The following is a 14,680-nucleotide window of genomic DNA, read 5'->3' as shown; positions in this document are numbered from 1 at the left end:
CTATCTGGTGCTATCTCAGAAAAATGGGAATAGGGCTTCCTCAAGACCCAGCTATTCCACTCCTTGGAATATACCCAGAAGATGCTCCAGCACACAACAAGAAAATTTGCTCAACCATGTTCATAGCAGCCTTATTCATAATAGCCAGAACATGGAAACAGCCTAAGTGGCTATTCTTAATTTTCATTGATTTTTGTTTTCCTTGAATAGTTTGTATACACAGAAGGTTTACCTTTCTCCTCTAGTTTTTGGTTGTTGCTGTGGTCTGGGTATGGGACTCAGGTCCTTGAATGTCCTCGGCTCACCTTCTCACCGAACTGCAATCTTTTTTTTTTTTTTTAATTTATTCATATTACATCTCGATTGTTAGCCCTTCCCCTGTTTCCTCCCATTCTTCCCTCCCTCCCATTTCTCCCCTTCTCCCCTCCCCTATGTCTGTGACTGAGGGAGACCTCCTCCCCCTATATATGCTCTCAGAATATCGTCTCTTCTTGGTAACTAGCTATCCTTCCTCTGAGTGCCACCAGTTCTCCCCATCCGGGGGACATGGTCAGAAAAGGGGCACCAGAGTTCGTGTGAGAGTCAGATCTCACTCTCCACTCAACAGTGGAGAGTATCATGTTCGTCGGCTAGGTCTTGGTAGGGGTTCGAAGCTTACTGCCTATATTCTCCTTGGCTGGTGCCTTAGTTTGAGGAGGACCCCAGAATCCAGATCTGCCTGTCATAAAGTTCTTCTTGTAGGTTTCCAGGACCCTGTGGGTCCTACTATTTCCTCTTTCTTCCATGGTACTCTTGCCTAAAGTCTCAATCGGATATCCTCTCCTCTGACCCACTTTCTTGGTAAGTAAAGATCTTCATGGTACGTATCCCTTGGACTAGTGTTTTGGTATAAGTGAGTATATACCGTTTTCTCTTTTTGCTTCTGGGTGAACTCACTCATTATGATATTTTCTAAATCAATCCATTTGTCCACAAATTTTGGGAATTCCTCGTTTTTAATAGCTGAGTAGTATTCCATCGTGTAAATATACCACAGTTTCTTAGTCCATTCGTCTACTGAGGGACACTTAGGCTGTTTCCATGTTCTGGCTATTATGTATAGAGCAGCTATGAATATGGTTGAGCATATGTCCCTGTTATGTGGTAGGGCATATTCTGGGTATATTCCAAGGAGTGCGATGGCTGGGTCTTGAGGAAGCCCTATTCCCATTTTTCTGAGAAAGAGCCAGATAGCTTTCCAAAGTGGTTGTACTAGTTTGCATTCCCACCAGCAATGAAGGAGTGTTCCTCTCTCTCCACATCCTCGCCAACATGTGGTGTCATTTGAGTTTTTGATCTTAGCCATTCTGATGGGTATAAGATGGAATCTCAGTGTCGTTTTGATTTGCATTTCTCTGATGACTAATGAGGACGAGCATTTCTTTAAGTGTTTCTCGACCATTTGATATTCCTCTGTTGAGAATTCTCTGTTAAGTTCCAAGCCCCATTTCGCAATTGGGTTGTTTGGTTTTGTGGTGTTTAATTTCTTGAGTTCTTTATATATTTTGGATATTAAACCTTTGTCAGATGAAGGGTTGGTGAAGATCTTTTCCCATTCTGTAGGCTGTCGTTTTGTTCTCTTGACAGTGTCTCCTGCCTTACAGAAGCTTCTCAGCCTCATGAGGTCCCATTTATTAATTGTTGACATTAAGGCCTGGGCTGTTGGTGTACTGTTCAGGAAGTTGTTTCCTGTGCCTATGTGTCCCAGACTCTTCCCCACTTTTTCCTCTAACTGAATTAATGTCTCTGGTTTTAAGTTGAGGTCTTTAATCCACTTGGACTTGAGTTTTGTGCATGGTGACAAATAGGGTCTAATTGCATTTTTCTACATGTAGACATCCAGTTAGACCAGCACCATTTGTTGAAGATGCTATCCTTTTTCCATTGAATAGATTTGGCTTCTTTGTCAAAAATCAAGTGAGCAAATGTGTGTGAATTCATCTCTGGGTCTTCGATTCGATTCCATTGATCCATCGGTCTATTGCTTTGCCAGTACCATGCTGTTTTAATTACTGTTGCTCTGTAGTACAGCTTGAGATCAGGTATGGAGATTCCTCCAGAGGATCTTTTGTTGTATAGGATTCCGAACTGCAATCTTAATCATATTTTTTTCCTGTATGTCTTCTTAATTTATTTTGTGAGAACTTAGGCTATTTCTCAGATCGTGTGTGTGTGTGTGTGTGTGTGTGTGTGTGTGTGTGTGTGTGTGTGTAAAATCATTAGATACTGCATACTATCAAACTTTTTCAGTTCCTTGAGGGATTTTTGAGAGTTGAAATAGAAGGAGGGAAAGATTAATTTCCCATATCATAAGAATAAGGTAAACTGATTGCTCTTATCTTTAAAGACCAGTGAAAATTGAAGTGGGATGGTTTGTATCATGAAACTGGTTATATATAATAGGGTTTGAAATACAATGAAGTTTTGAAATTTTACCTATTTATTCATTGTTGTGTATGTGCACACACATGCTTGTGTATGTGAATATAGGTGCACATGTGCCACACACTAAATGCAGAGCTCAGAAGACGGCTCTCTCATTGGTCTTCGCCTTCTTCCTTGTTTGAGGCAGTGTCTCTTTTGTTTCTCTACTCTGGCCTGAGAGCATCTCGGGATTCTCCTGTCTCTGCCTCCCACCTAACCAGAGCATCTCTAGGACCACAGATATGCGCTGCTGTTCTCTCTGCTTTGGTTCTGGACATTCAGAGTCAGGTGCCATCTCACATGGCAGGCACTTTGCCTACTGAGCCACCCCTCAGTCGGCTGTCTTTAGTAGCATTCCTCAGCTTGCTGCAACAATTTACAGTAAACACGTGAGGCCGATTACCCACAATTCACCCTCACACCTCAGCTTACCTAAATTCTCCCCATTTTGCCCTCAATGTTTTCCTTTCCCTTGATGTAAACTCTACTAGAATAGAGGTTGTTTTTTTCCTTGTCTTGGTCTCTATAGGACCAAGAACTGTGCCTGGCACAGAGTAGGTGTTGATGCATGCTTTTTCTATCTCTCTATCCATCTGTCTACCTGTCTGTCTGTCTATCTATCTACTTATCTACATAATCTATGTTCACATATCTATCATCTACCTCCATACTTACATCTGTCCTAGGAAGTTTATATTTCTTCTGAGGAGAATTTATTCTTTCTTAGAGATGATTATAAACGTTATGGAAAGGGTTAAATATGAAAATCATCATGTATTTAACCGAAGGGCTGCAGTTTTGGTGCCAAGAAGCCTTTGAAGTAGAGAACAGTAGAGGTGAAAAGTGGAAATGAGGCATTTGAGGGCGCATGGGACAAAGTCTCATACAAAGGGCAGATTTTGGGGTTTTTTTTTCCTGAATTATTTTTTATTAATTAATTTACTTATTAATTCATTCATATTACATCTCAATGGTTACCCTATCCCTTGTATCCTCCCATTCCTCCCTCCCTCCCATTTTCCCCTTACTCCCCTCCCCTATGACTGTTCCTGAGGGGGACCTCCTCCCCCTGTATATGCTCATAGGGTATCAAGTCTCTTCTTGGTAGCCTGCTGTCCTTCCTCTGAGTGCCACCAGGTCTCCCCATCCAGGGGACATGGTCAAATGTGAGGCACCAGGTTTCATGTGAAAATCAGTCACCACTCTCCACTCAACTGTGGAGAATGTCCTGTCCATTGGCTAGATCAGGGTAGGAGTTCGAAGTTTACTGCACGGATTGTCCTTGGCTGGTGCCATAGTTTGAGCAGAACCCAAAGGGAAGATTTTGAAAGTCTCTTTTTTTTTCTTCCCTGTAGTGTTCACATTTTTAATAAAAGCATAAGTCCATAAGCTAGAGAAAATATCTTGGAGAGATACACCTGTTAAAGGGTTGATATACAAAATATAAAAATGGCTTTTAAGATACAATAGCAAAAGCATTACAGTCTGGATGAAAAAAAAATACATTTCAGAGAACTTAACATAATCCTCTGCAAACAAGATACACAGGTACCAGGAAAGCATATGAAAAGGAGGTCACCAAGAATGAGAAAATAAAATATCAGTGCACTTTTAATGCAACGATATGATGGCTCATCTTGTTTGTAAGCATGATTGAATTGAGAAGTTCCTGGAAGATTTGCAAGGCAACGTAGGCCTGGGGAGCTAGGAAAGCAGCTGGAAGTATACACTGCTCTGCCAGAGGACCTGATTGGGTTTCCCAGCCCCCACCTGTCACTCCAGCTGCAGAGGGACCCATTGCTTTCTCCGAGGGCACCTGCACTCATGTGCACATAGAGAGAAATACACATAACTAAAAGAATACTTCAGCCTTTTAAAGTCTTAATTTCTATATTAAAAATTAAAGAGTTTATTTTTATCTTAGTTGATCATATTTTTTTAAATGTATTTTGTTTTCCTTATGTGTACATGTGTGTGCCTTCATGTTTGTATGTACACATGCACGCAGATGTCAGGGAGAGCAAACGAACAGGAGACTCAGGTGGTTGCGAACAAGTTGATGTGAGTGCTGAGAGCCGACTTCCAGTTGTCTTAAAGAACAACGGCTCTTCACCACTGAGCTGTCTCTCCAGCTCCTTGTTTTAGTTTTACAATAGAACAATTTTATGTTCAGCAATCAACCTAGCAATGGGAAACAAGGATAAATCTGTATAGTCTCAATGCTTTGTTGGTATGGATTATTTTCTTTGGTTAATTTTGAGTTTTCATTTTCATATTTTCCATTATTTTAGCTTTTTCAAAGGCAGGTGTTCTCTTTTGTTCATGCCAGTCATTGTAAATACATTGTTTAAAAATGAGATGGCATATTTTTGTGACGAAGAAGAAAAGACTGTAATATATTTTTTGAGTAAAACTATGCATTGAACACATGTAGGAAAGAGTGCTTCAGGGTTCTTTTCAAGTTGTGCACAATAATCTATGTGGGAGTCATCTGGGGTGAGGTACTCTGAGAGAAAACTGCATTCACGCGGAAAAGCCTAGAATGTGTGTCCCATAGTCAGATGTAGCTGATCTCTGTGAAGGTCTTCCAAATTAGCATCACGGTAGAGACTGTGGAGCAGCTATAACAAAACCACATAAATATTGTTCATGTGAATACGATAAATGTACTAACTAAACACTAGTTAGTTAATGAAGTTCAGATATATAATCCAGCAGTTAACTTTTATCTTATCTCCAGATTTATAATAACATTTTAAAAATAACTGTTACTTACAAAACCCACATTATATACACTAATGATTAAAATACATAACAATTGAATTATTATTTTTGTTTTAAGAAAATATAGAAGTCTCTCTTTAAATTTAGAATATAATAAATATTAAGAATATTTCAAATTCTAATATAGGTTTAATGCCTGAAATGAGGTCAATAAAATAATAAATAGTATTAAGGTATTTTCAATGGAGTTCTCCCTAACATGAAAAAGCAGCCATGCTTGAAGGCTGCTTCTCCATAAATGCTTATTACTATAGAATGAAAAAAAAAAACCCATTGTCTATAGATACTACAGTTGTATCATATTGTTTTCTTCTAGGGCTGCTTTCTTCTCAATTGTTTTGTGAATGTGGGTCTAGCTATGGAGCCCAGGCAAGTCTTGAACTCATGGCAATCCCTCTGACTCAGTCTCCCTGGTGCTGCGATTATGGGGAAGGCCCAATGAACTCGAACTTCACAGATGACATAAGATGTGGTGAGTGCAGTCAAACAGTAGGACAACCTCAGGGAGTCTTGTGGAAGAGTGGGAGAGAGAACAGAGGGAGCCTGAGGAGTCCAGGACACCACAAGAAGGCCTACAGAGTCAACTAACCTGGGCCCATGGGGCCTCACGGAGACTGAACTACCAACCAAAGAGCATGCATGGACTGGACCTAGGCATATGTAGCAGATGTGTAGCTTGGTCATCATGTGGGTACCCTAACAATGGGAGTAGGAAATTGTTTCTGGATCTGTTGCTTGTTGCTGGATCCCTTTCCCCTGGGTGGACTGCCTAGTTAGGCCTTAGTGGGAGAGGATGTGCTTAGTCCTGATGCACCTTGTGGTGGTAGGATGGATTGATACCCCTTGGGGGCCTCTCCTTCATTGAAAGGAAGGAGAGAGGGGAATGGGAGGAGGAGAGGAGTGAGGGTGGTACTGGAAGGAGAAGAAATAGGGGGCTGGAATCAGGCAGTAAAATGATATAATAATAATAATAATAATAATAATAATAATAATAATAATAATAATAATAATAATAATAAATATTAACAAGTGTAGTGAGTGTATATGACTTTTCCAAGTCAAACAGTAGCTACTAAACAAAGAAATAAAGAGAAGCCAGTTTGTATGCATTTCTGCCTAGTAAGTGTTATTGTCATTATTTCAGTGGTAAAATATTGACATAAAATATAAATAAGGGAATGTATGTCTTAAAGCAGAGGCAAACTTTGTATAGAACAAAATGTACTTCTTCTGTTTTGTTGGTTAATGAGTCCTAACAATGCCAGTGTAACCACTGCCTCAATCAAGAGACAGAGAGAGAGAGAGAGAGAGATACCTGACTTTGAAATTGATCTTTTACACCCAGTCCCTCTTTGCTATGATTGGCTGCTCATACACATGGACGTGATTTTTTTTTTGTCTCTGTCACTTTGTTTCATCTGACATGTGAAATAAGGGATCATGCAGTGAATGATATTTACGTCTGACTTTTTTAAAAACCTCACATAACATGTATGATATTCGCCTTTACTGCTCATTACACCAGTCGTTCATGCTTTTATATTGTTTAATTGTACCCTACTTTGTAGGTACCACAGTGTGCTTCATCCCTTTATACTGTTTATTAGTTTCCAATTTTGGAGCTATACCACAGTATGCTTTTCCATTCTCTGCTGATGAATACTTGGCTTGCCATTTTCAATTTCTGACCTCATTTTCACATCAATGGACAGATGTTTTTATTTTTTCTTGAAAAAAAAAAAAGAAACTGTTGAGTCATGTGCTATGTATATGCTTACTACTATAAATAATACCAATTTATTTCGCAATGATCTTACTTATGCTGTTCTGCATTCCCGTCAGAGGACTGCACAAAAAATTCTAGCTACTTCCAATCATCACCACTGTTTGTCCCTGTCTAGCCGTTTCATTTCGCACCAATTAATAGACAGTTGAATGTCACTACAGTTTGGCATTTCCGAAAGGCTAATGATAAACAACTTTTTACACTCTCACATAAAACTGTTTCAAAAAGTTCAGTAATAAGGCATATAATTAATCTGAAAACTGTACAAAAGATTGACATGGACACTGCCCAAAGATATTTGAAATTTGACTATAAATGTGAATAATATTTTCTGAGTCTTCTAAGCTTTGTCACCTCCTGACCCCAGGAGGTTTCCTGAGCTGTTACAGTGTTCAGAGTCTCTTTCCTCCCTCCAGGGAGGAAATACTTTAATTTTGAGGAAATAACTACATTATGTTCAGTGTGGAATCTTGGCAAATGTGTTTTGTATACTAATTGGAAAGATTGTTTTCTTTCCTGATGGTGAATTATCTTTGCATTGGGACAACTATAATTTATCAGATGTGTTTTTCTTAAGAAATAAATTATTAGATATGTTAGTATTTTCTCTGAGATTTTGTTCATGAGACTTATTAGGCTTTGTTTTTCTGTGTACCAAGTAGCATGGCTTTATTTAGTGTCATGGTAATGTTGATATCTTTATGTGATGACATCTTATTTTCTGGAAAGGTTTGTATAAAATTGATGTTAGTGTTGTTTTAACATCTGTACCACTTTGATATGAGTCATAGTTCTTTTGTGGGAAAGCACTTAACTAAATTTAATTTCTATGTTTGATATAGAGTTCTTTAGCTTTTCTTGGGATTGTTTCCCCTCATATGACATTAGGTCACTTGAAATTCAAAGAATTTGTCCATTTATCCAAGGCATACAATTTATGACCAAGGAATAGTTTATATTATTCCCTTATCTTTATTAATGCTTATAGGAACTATACTAATAGTGATTCTTCTTTCCTGAAATTGGTTGCTCATATTTTCTCTTTTATATATGATTATGTTATTCATAATTTCTTGGTCTTTCCAAAGAGCAAGAAGATCAATCAGACTTTTGTTCATTTTCTCAGTTTCCTCACTTTTCAGGAAACTAATTATTTTCTCTGAAATAATTACACATGGTAGGAAATTTTAAAAATTGCATGTCCTTCCCAAAAGGATATTGAGAAGATCAACTATTTTGCAAAATCAAGATTTGGCTCATGCACCTTTCTCTAGATCTATTTCTGATTTTTAGTTCATTTCTAATATTACTTAAATTTTAGATATGTAGAAAGCAAATGACCTTAGTAAAAATGCATAACACCAACAATACTCAATCTAGAATGCTTTTCTGACAAAGGACGTAGTGGGTGTTATGTTTTTAATTCTTGTTTTACAGATGATCCAAACAATAAATTCTTAGGGTATGTGGTACCGGATAACAAAGACCTTTTTTGTGTACAAAATTCTGTGGTAAGTTCATTATATTTTTATTGACAACAAATATCGTGTTTGTAATACTAGAATTTCACGAGAATTATACTGACATAGACTCTTGTTAGGTGTCTCAACAGCAAGACTAGATTTTACCATGAAATATTTCTTTAAGGATTTGTTCAGCAATCATTGTTTCAGTGAAGACATCTCCCTAAGCACACAACCTTAGGATGGTCCAGGGAGGAGAAGAGTGAGTGGACACAGGCTTTAATTTCAGCTTTTGGGCATGCTAAGTAATAACAGGGATTGGTCATTTCTTGTTCACAGGGAGCCCTCATTTATCAGCAGATACTTATGGCATTGCCTTGGCATAACAGAAAGCACACTCACTCTTATCCTGCTGGTACATAGTGGTACCTTACACACTACCTCTTTAAGTGCTATTTGATTGTGCCAAGACCCAGTCTGGGTGAATAGGTTTTACCTTGTGCATTATGTCTTATTTTTACTACCTGTGCTGAAATCTCCAGGGGCAAGAAATATGAAGCAGGTATCCGTTATCATTTTTATGATTACATGTTAAATGGATTATTAATCCTCATCTCATTTCCATGGTCATAAGGTAAAGAACGGACTGTCAAGTGTAGAGACATCTGGAGAACATAGAATTGAGAGAAAGAAGTTCCTTGTGCATTTAGGATGTTACCATCACAGAATTCCGGGGATTTCTCTTCATTAAACTAGCATAGGAAAAGCAAGGCCAGCTTAGATGATGCTGAAAAGATTGTTTAAGTAATTGGACACTTCGCCCGTGGTTGTCAGGAAGAAGGTCATAGAATACTACAACTCAGTAGCTCTCTGTCGCGGCTCAGTGATAAATGCCAGGTTCAGCTCACCCAGTCAGCTGGCTTCCCAAACCACATGCCAGGACATTAAAAATGGATTTTTTTCTTTGTCAACAGTCCATCACATATAGGTAAAATGAATGTCAGTTTCCCTCTCCAATTTAGTCCTCAGATTATTTTGAATAGTCAGTTGAACTTTATGTGTAACGTGGCCCAGGACTACAAATGCTCAATTTTGGAAAAATTTAAGGGTATAATTGAACAGTCAGAATCCTGTAGCTAGAACAACGGTATTTACTGTGTAAACCAGTCAATAAGCACTCCCTCTGTAATTATTTGCTTTTCAGTTGTAAAATTCTTTCTTATTGAAGATAAGTGAGAAGTAAACAGAATGGAATAATACAGGTATAGCATACAGTTCATCTTGAGAAATGTCTGTCAAACTGCAGGGAGATGGCTACAGTTTAAGCTTGCACTTGCTATGTAGTGAGGGGCAGCTTTGGATCCCTGGTCCTATTCCCCCACCTACGCATCCAGTACCCCTAGTGCTGGAAGGGCAGATGCATGAGACTCTGTCTGGTTATGTATTGCCTGTAAAGGGAGTCTATGAAGCCCAATAAAAATATCCCAGTTCAATTAAGTCTGATAGAAAATAACTGGGGGTAGGCTGTGGGACGACAGGATCTCTCAACCACTGCTAACAGGACATCAGTTCAATGACTTTGAAAGATGCAAGGGTGGTGGGTCCCACCACGTCTTTGCTTAACTTTCCTATCTGGCCAGTGCAGAAAACAGATGGATCATGGAGAATGACTGATGACTCTCGAATACTCAATCAAGTAGTGATTCCTGTTGCTGCTTCTGTATCAGATGTGGTGTCCTTAATTAAGCAAATTAACACATCTCCTGATATATGGTATGCAGCTATTGATCTAGCAAATGCCCTTTTCTCGGTACCTGTCCATAAGGACCAGCAGAAGCAATCTGCTTTCAATCGGCGAGGCCAACAGTATATCTTTACAGCTTTCCCTCAAGGATACAGTAACTCTCCAGGCTCGAGTCATAACTTAGAGGAGATCTTGGTCGTCTGTCTGTCTCTCTTACAACGTAGCACATTGTTGCACTCTACTAATGCTGTTATGTTGATTGGACCAAGTGAGCAGGAGGTAGCAGCCACTTTGGACTCATTGGTAACACACATACACGTCAGAGGACGGGAAATAAATCCAATCAAAATTCAAAGGCCTTCTACCTCAGCAAAATTCTTAGGTGTTGAGTGGTGTTGGGCATGCATAGATATTCCTTATAAGGCAAAGGGTAAAGGATTGAATCTGACTACTCACACCACCAAAAGAGAAGCCCAGTGTTGACGGTTAGTATTTGGATTCTGGAGACAGAACATTCCTCCCTTGGGTATGTTACTCTGGCTCATACACCAAGTGACTAAGAAAGCTGCTATTTGTGTGTTAAGGATGGAACAGGAGAAGACTCTGAAACAGGCTCAGGCTGCTCTACCATTTGGGACATATGATTCAGGAGACCTGATGTTACTTGAAGTGTCAGTGGCTAATAAGGTTGCTTGTTTGGAACCTTTGGCAGGCCCTATAGACGCATAGAGCCAGAAAAGACCTTTGGGATTTTGGAGCAAGGCTCTATTATAATATATAAACAACTATTCTCTCTTTGAAAGGTATCTCTTGGGTTGCTATGGGGCCCTAGTGGAGACTGGATGTTTAACAGTGGGCCACCAAGTTACAATGAGACATGACCTACCCTGCCCATTACGAGAGCGGTGTTATTTGACTCACCAAGTCATAAAGTAGATGTCCCATGTAAATACTCAGTAAAAGGTGACTTCAGCTGAGGAAGAGTTCAATAATCAAGATTAAGGATTTCTAATTCTGTGGACAGTCATCCTCTTTTGCCAGACATTCCTGTTATTGGCCAGTGGACCCATGAACAAAGTAACCATGGTAACAGAGATGGGGCTTAGGCATGTACTTGACAACATAGACTTTCACTCACCAAGGGTAACCTGGATACAACTGTTGCTGTGTGCCACATCTGTCAACAGCAGAGAACAATCTTGAGCCCCAGATATGACACCATTCACCAGCCAATGATCTGGTGGCAAGTTGACTACATTGAACCATTTCATGGAAAGAACAATGCTTTTATCCTTAATGGAGTAGATACATACACTGGTTATGGGTTTCTCTTCCCTGCATGCAATGCTCTGCCCAAACCACCATCCATTCATGGACTTACAGAATGTCTTATCCACCATAATGGTATTCCACACAGTATTGCTTCTGACCAAGGAACTCACTTCACAGACAGAAGAGTGCAACAGTGGTCCCACAATCATGGACACCTCTGTCTTACCATGTTTTCCACCATTCTGAAGCAGCTGGCCTGATGGAAAGATGGAATGGCCATTTTGAAGACATCGTTGCAATGCCAGTCAGGTGGCAGCAGCCTGGAGGGCTTGGGGCAGATTTACTTGAGAAGGCAGGATATGTCCAACATATGGTCCAGTTTCTCTTACAGTCAGAGCCCATGGGCCCAGGAATCAAGGTGTGAAAAAAGGGACCATTACTCTCATGACCATTTCTAGTAAACCACTCAGAAAATATTGGCTTCTTGTTCCTCTGACCTTATGTTCTGCTGGTCTAGAAGTTTCAGTTCCACCAGGAGCAGTACTCCCACTAGGACACAACAAACATTTTATTGGACTGAAAGCTCACACTTTCCCCTTGGCCTCTTTGGGCTTCTGATGCCCTTAAGCCAATAAGCTACAAAAGGAATAACAGTGTTAGAAGGGGTAACTCATCTAAATTACGATGGAGAAATTGAATTGCCTTTCCACAACGGAGGTAAGAAAAATTTATGTCTGAAGTGCTTGAGATCCTTTAGGGCATCTCTTGGTGCAACCATATCCTCTGATTAAACTCAATGGGAAACTATAACAGCCTCATTCAGACAGGTTGAAAAAAGGGCACAGACGCATGAGGAATGAAGGTATGGGTCACTCTTCTAGGAAAAGAGCCAAGACCTGCTGAGGTGCTTGCTGAGGCTAGAGGAAATATAGAAAGGGCAGTAGAGGTAACTAATTACAAATACTAGCTAAGACCATGTGACCTATTGCAGAAAAGAGAGTTATAACTGACATTAGTGTTTCTCTCATATTTTGTTAAGAATATTTTATGCAGATATTTGTGTTTTCTTTTCTCAGTTTCTTTATCATGTGACATAACATCAATCAAGAGAACATGGTTATTGTATTTAAGTTTGTGGTACTAAAAGAATGTCCCTCAAGGGACATGCCACATAGTCTAAATTTACAATAAAGTTATGGTTGTATAAGCATTAGTTATATCATGTTAGCCATAACTGAGAACTGGTTAAATATATAATGTGTTTGCAATTGTGTGCTGGATAGTTATGTTTGGGCATTATTATGACCTGATATTGTCTTCATTTGGAAATTAATCACAACATAAGGAGATATGAGGGTGCATCAAATTGACAAGGGGGTAGACTTGAAATGGGTATTCTTAGTTGTCAACTTGACTAAACCCAAAATTAACTAAAATTCAAAAATAGAGGACACACCTGGGAGGGATTTCTGCTTAATGTGAAGTTGGAAGATTTTAGTTATAAAATCCCTTGCCAATCTCCACATGACTTTAACAGCATTATTTGTGAGAGGGGGCAAAAATAGTGTGGTGGTATGAATAAAATTGTTCCCCTGGGGCCCATAGGAAGTGGCACTATTGGGAGGTGTGGTCTTGTTGGAGTAGATATCACTTTGTTGGAAGAAGTGTATGGCTTGGGGTGAGCTTTCAGGTCTCAGAAGCTCAGTCTGACCAGTATGTCTCACTCAGGCTTTTTCCTGCTGCCTGTTGATCCAGATGCAGAACTCTCAGCTACCTCTCCAGCACAATATCCGCCTGCAAGCTGCCATGCTTTCTGCCATGGTAACAACAGACAAAACCTCTGAAAATCTAAGCCTGCCCCAATCAAATGTTTTTCTTTATAAGAGTTACTGTGGTCAAGGTGTCTCTTCACAACAATAAGAACCCAAAATTAAGACACCATATAAACATATATCTAATAACAGAATTGGTAAACACAGTGGTTAGGCAAGAATGATTAAATTTTTCTAAATCAACAGAAAAGGATCTTGTAAGCATATTATTAAGCTTAAGAGCAAGTTAGAATAATATGTAGTGTATATTATCAAGAATTATCTTTTCCAGAAAGTGTAAGAACAAGCAAACCAAGAATCTTTTTTTCATCTGTCATCCATTTGTCCATCATCTATTATCTATTTCTGCTTATGATAACAAACAAAAACAGGAGAATGATAAACATAAGATTTAGAATGACTACTTTTGGTAGGAAAGAAGTCAATGCTATTGAGACGGTCACGAACATAAATTCCAAGAAATCAATTTCAATGTATTTTTAAAATTTAATGTGTGTGTGTGTGTGTGTGTGTGTGTGTGTGTGTGTGTGTGTGTGTGTACATGTGTTGGGACTGGGAACCACATGATATCTCGTTCTCTGTACTTTGGTTGTAGTTTTCTGTAATGGTCTCCATCTCTTGCAAACAGAAGGTTTTTTGATGAGAGGTGAGAGCTAAACTTACCTGTAGGAATAAGGATAAATATTTAAACGGCAGTGAGGAATTATGTTGCTTTGTAGTCAAGTGGAAATTGTAGACTCTCCACTAAGATCTATGAACTCGTTGGCCCCAGGTAGTTGGGTAAATTTCCAGTACCAGTCATGGTTTTCCTCTTGTTGGGTGGGCCTTAAGTCTAATTAGACACCTGTTAATTACCACCAAGGGATGTGTGATACTCACTATTCTACCCTTAGAGGTTTTGTGCTATGCCAGTTGTTGTTGTATGGTGTAGGCATTATGGGCAGATGAGGCTCTTGGTTGCTTTGGAAGCTTTCAGGACACCTTCTTGTACCATGAAAGTCAGTGCTCAGGGAGGAAGTCTCCAGGTCACATCTAGAATGGGGACTTCACCTCTAGAAGGCAACCAAGGAAGATAGCAGTAGTTTGTAATGTTTGAGGAGTATTTTGATTACTAAATTTTAAAATATTCATTATACACATTGGAAAGAATATGACTATAGACACGTCCTTTTACTTTGCTAGTATGAATGTATTTTGTCACAATTTTCATGGATAAACTTTGGCAAGATTTTATTCAGAATTTTAAAATAATTATTTCAGATGTATGACCCTCATAATGTTGTTTAACAGAATTTATACTGAAAATAGATATCTTTATGGATTATATACAAATGTT

General features: G+C 39.0%; 1 pseudogene; it reads left to right on the top strand.

The window, feature by feature from the left end:
• The first annotated feature begins 10,069 nt into the window (after positions 1–10,069).
• On the top strand, positions 10,070–12,518 carry LOC127198048 (uncharacterized; annotated as a pseudogene).
• Positions 12,519–14,680: the final 2,162 nt, after the last annotated feature.

The sequence above is a fragment of the Acomys russatus genome, chromosome 2 (assembly GCF_903995435.1).
Source record: "Acomys russatus chromosome 2, mAcoRus1.1, whole genome shotgun sequence".
Lineage (NCBI taxonomy): Eukaryota > Metazoa > Chordata > Mammalia > Rodentia > Muridae > Acomys > Acomys russatus.
The sequence above is the reverse complement of the archived record's forward strand: the minus strand, read 5'-3'. Positions and strand labels throughout refer to the sequence as shown.